Source organism: Nicotiana tabacum, chromosome 17 (assembly GCF_000715075.1).
Source record: "Nicotiana tabacum cultivar K326 chromosome 17, ASM71507v2, whole genome shotgun sequence".
Taxonomy (NCBI): Eukaryota; Viridiplantae; Streptophyta; class Magnoliopsida; order Solanales; family Solanaceae; genus Nicotiana; species Nicotiana tabacum.
In genome coordinates this window covers 42,656,405-42,661,098 of record NC_134096.1, presented here as the reverse complement: position 1 = coordinate 42,661,098, position 4,694 = coordinate 42,656,405, and the positions used below count along the sequence as shown (strand labels likewise).

At 35.6% G+C, this 4,694-nt stretch overlaps 1 long non-coding RNA gene across 1 annotated transcript; it reads right to left on the bottom strand.

Annotated features, from left to right (window-relative positions):
• Window positions 1–2,425: 2,425 nt before the first annotated feature.
• On the bottom strand, window positions 2,426–4,250 carry LOC107789610 (uncharacterized). The gene is made up of 2 exons (XR_001648886.2): window positions 4,002–4,250; window positions 2,426–3,777 (listed from the first exon to the last, which is right to left on the bottom strand). It is a non-coding gene; the product is annotated as an uncharacterized LOC107789610 (long non-coding RNA).
• Between the last annotated feature and the right edge of the window lie 444 nt (window positions 4,251–4,694).

Below are 4,694 nucleotides of genomic sequence, written 5' to 3'. Positions count from 1 at the left end.
CAGCACAGAGACCTTTTAGTGTTATTCGACAAATGATTAGTCAATCTCAATCTTCACAAATTAACGAGCTTGATGTTTATATAATGCAAGAAATTATTGATATTTGTGATGATGAAGAAAATAAAAACTTACTAAAATATTGGAGAATCGACGAACTAACATTTTTGATTATTTCAAGAATGACAAGAGATGTGTTAACTATTCCAGCTTCATCAATAGCTTCTGAAAGCACTTTCAGAGCAACACGATTTTAAATTGGAGACCACAGATACTCGATGGCAGAAGATACCTTAGAGAATAACGCCTTATTTAAAGATCAGATTAAGGCGGAGAGAAGAAACTTTGGCCTTCCAAAAAATAATTCAAGAAGATGATGATGCTTATAATGAAATAGTTGTATAGGATAAAATTGGTTAGCGATCGATAGTTGGACTAATACCGAGATGACACATAAAACTGAAGACAGGTAAGAAGTGAATCAAATAATAGTTGGCACCGCATACAAGCATGTGACCGGTGCTGAGTGAATTCCAAAGGAATTAAAATCGAGAACAAAGATTTAAAAGGAAGATGTCGGTTGGGAAAGACAGCATTCAATGAACGTCTGTTACAAAGAATCTTATATTAATGACCAACAATTATGCAGTCTTTTCTCATTCAAAAGGAGCTTGATTTGCGGGCCTTGTCTCCCTAAATAGAGCTATAAATATGAGAATTATAATCCATTGTAAGACACGAAAATATCATCTGTACTCAAAGGCTATATTTTGCTCTCATATTGTAAAATTATTTGCTTTCTTTTGTTCTCAAAATTGTTCATATTATTGCTTCCGGGGAGGCTCATCATATAATCAGGCTTGTATTTATTTTATAATCTTTACTTTATCTTTATTTATCTCATATTTTTGGATCAAAATTATTCACTTACCTATAAACCACGTTACAAATTTAACTGTATCGTTTTATGGGTAAACAGTTTGGCACCCACCGTTGGGCCTAGACAATTATAATTGCTTTGATCCATTCATCTGTTACTAATGTTGGAGTACACAACGAACGTGAGTATGTGTTCCAACGTAATGATTCAACTAGCGAAACCCGCAATGAAGGAGATGGAATAACTCCAGTTCGTGAAGGGTCAAAATCCTTGGCACGTGAGGAACCCAACTCTTGATGATGCGGATGATGAACACATTGTGGAAACGTTCAAAATCTTGAGAGAACAACAAAGGAAAATTATGAATCACCTCTCAAGGTAAGACCACATGATGACGGAGTTGAAGCATGCGCTCTCGGTTATTTCCAATAATTCTAATGGAGGAGTTTGAATTCCTCACAGCGTGCCTGCAAATCAAACAGTTCAAAGAACCGGTAATGACGCTCCAAGGGAGGAGTTCGATTTTAACGAGGCAGTAGGTACCGGTAGTGGATTTTGGAACGACAACAATGCTAATGGCCCTTTTAAAACCGAGCTTATGAGATTCATGAGAAAAATGAATGAACGAATGGATCAAAATGCTAAAAAAAATCCATGCTCTGATGGATCATATCTCTTGAGCGTCGTCGGTGCTAAAGGGACCGGATTCCAAGAAGTATACACAATTGTCGTTCAAACCAAGTGCAACCTTAGAGTTGATTCCAAAAAGGTTTAAGATGCCGGATATTCCGAAGTATGATGGGACTTCGGATTCACAGGAACATAACACGACCTACTTTATGGCTATAAAGGGAAATGACTTGTCCCAGCACGAGATAAAATCTGTCTTGTTGAAGAAATTTGACGAAACCCTGACGAAGGGTGCTTTAACTTGGTATTCCCTTTTACCTGAGCATTGTTATACCCCATGTTAACACGTGTCAAAACTAAGTATAACATATTGGCATATCCAAGGTTTAATTAATTAATAGAGTCGTCACCTAATTATTTTAACAGTGAATTAGGACACCAATTTTAGCTAAATAATGCTTAAAGTTAACTCAATTTTATGGTTTGCTTAAACTTAAAAATTCTAGGTAAGGGTTCTAATTAATCCTATCGGGAAGGTTATTAAGACACCCTATATGATCCACTAATTACGGTTAACCGGTCAAACTTTAGGTTGTTAATTAATAAGTAAAAATAGAAAGCTATCAAAATCTGATTAAAGAAAACTTATCGTTTTACGAAGCGGTGAGAACTTGTTTTCAAAGAAAAGTTTTATGAAAAAAAGGTTTTGTTTCTTTTAAATTATATTTGACTCAAATTTTGTATTAAGAAATCTGACTGTTAAGTGATAAAGGAACTTGGTTTAAGACTGATTTACAAATTGATGCCTCCTAAATCTAATATCTTGTATAAAAAATTAGTATAGCAAATTATTTTAAATCTCTTGACTTTAAAATCTTTAAAGTAGAAGTTGTATAAAAATAAGTATTTTACTAATAATTAGTCTGGAGATACTATGTGATTTAATAAGGCATAGCTATTTAATTCTATGTTAATAATAAGCTCCAACAAAAATCTCAAAATAGGACGATAAATAAAAGAAGGACGCCATAGACGGCTAGACGCCCCGAGCGTTTCGCTTGTTTTCTTGCTATCTGGTGCACTCTATGGAAGACGATATGGGATGCGATGACTCCATGCTCGGGCACTGTTGAGTCTCGAGTGAGACTCCGGCCGGTTTTGCTCCAAGTGCATATGCAAAGAAAAGAAAATTAGAGAAGAAAACATAATTCTTAATACATGTGACGATGAAACATACAAGTCAAGAATGACAATTATCTCCTTAAATCTGAAATATTCCACGAACTAGAACGAAACAGTAGTATACTACATACAAGCAATTCTACTTTAAAACAGCACTCTAAGTGCCTTTTTGAAGTTTTTCTTTTTAGATCAACCTAACAAACAAAGTGGGATTTACACTTCCTTAAGGCCATTAACAACAGTTAAACTTGACTCTTAAAGGTACATAGGAGATGACAGCAGCAAAAACCATACTTTGTTCAACAAACACATGCTAACAGGTTTCACTTTTACCATTAATACTTAAGATATCATATATACATGCTATCATGATTACTAACTTATTATTTAACAATCATATGATCCTTAAGTGCAGGCAGAATTGATATCAATTCCTGAAGGGGGTGTTTAGCACATAGCCCTGCACTCACACTTAACTAGTTATTAGGGATGTCATGTGAACCATGTTATAATGAAGAAACAATAATATTTCTTAAGGTATACTAGTAGGTTCCTATTTTGTTTATGAATTTGATTTCATTACAGTGAAGGAGCACAAATAGATTTTTTTTAAAAAGAATTCAGGTTCTTTGTCATCAACAGATTGTCTCAAACTGAAGTATTACTATGCTAATGGATAATGACCATACTTTCTATGGCAACAAATCCATAAGTCATGACTTCTGGTTAACAACTTATATTTTAGAAAAAAATAAGATTTCTACAGCATACAATGCTTCACATAGTCTAATAACTTAATCCAGAATAATATTATAAAGAAATCTTAGTCCGCGTTCACTTGTTCACAAACAACATGAAACATTGAATGGAAGCATGATAAATCTTTATTTCCTAGTTTCTAATCAAAGATCAGAAAAGAGAACTCACACTTATTTTTACTAAAGAACTCAAATATTACTTGGAGCAGATAAAAGGATAAAGGGAGATCACTGACCTTTTTGCGGGCAGTGAACTAGGAGCGTCGTCGATCAACTATCGCACTTCGACCTCAGACTCGCTACCTCGGCTGAGCAAAAGAAAAAGCCCCTCTGTTTTGAAATTGAAAACCAAAAAGAGAAAGAGTTGGTCGAGCTAGGATTTTAGAAAATTAGTGAGTTTCAGAGAAGGAGGAGGCGGCTCCCCGGTGGATCGAAAATGAGTTCCAAAGCAGATATTTAAAGATAGAAGTTAAGGTTCTTCTAGGTTAGTTTGGGCGAGCAACTTTTGAGTGGGGTTATGGTTCAAAAATTGAACGTTGAGATCCGAACGTTACCATTTTTGAAGAGCTCAGCAGAAATCAAAAGAAAACATGAGATTCCTTGGTCAAAATCCTAAGCTTTCAGGGATTTGCTTCAGATCTTTTACCCAAATGGTAAGATATGCTCTGTTATGGAAAGAGTGAAGGTCAAGACTTAGCCAAAATTGGAGGAAAATTCCAAGAGAAAGCTCTGCCATGGCAGAGAATGAAAGAGACGATGGAGAGAAAGGGGAAACGGGAAAAAGAGGAGCGAAAATCAGAAGAAAACTTTAATTCTTTTTTAGATTTGAATAGATAGGTGCCGTTGGATTGAATAGAATTATCAAAACGATGCCGTTTGTTGTTTTGCCGCTGTTTTAGAGGGTTCCTAGAGTTGGGCTAGCGGGTCGTTTGAGGATTTTGGGCTACTGGTTGGGCGGCTTTGGGCCGACCTTGGGTTTGGGGACAACTGATTTGAGAAGGTAATATTTGGACTTTTAGACTCCTTTCTTCTTGAGACAATTTCGCGTTTAGCCGTTCTGCTGAAACTTTTGACAAACTCTAGCCCAAAAATCTATTATGCAATTTGAAGCCAAAAACTTAAAGGTCGGCATCTTTACCATTCATCGCTTATATCTGGAAGTCTAGCCCTTCCCAAAATCGAGAACGACGTTGAGTACTTAACTAATAAGTTAGTGGCAGAAATTAACTAAGATAGTGTTAACATTC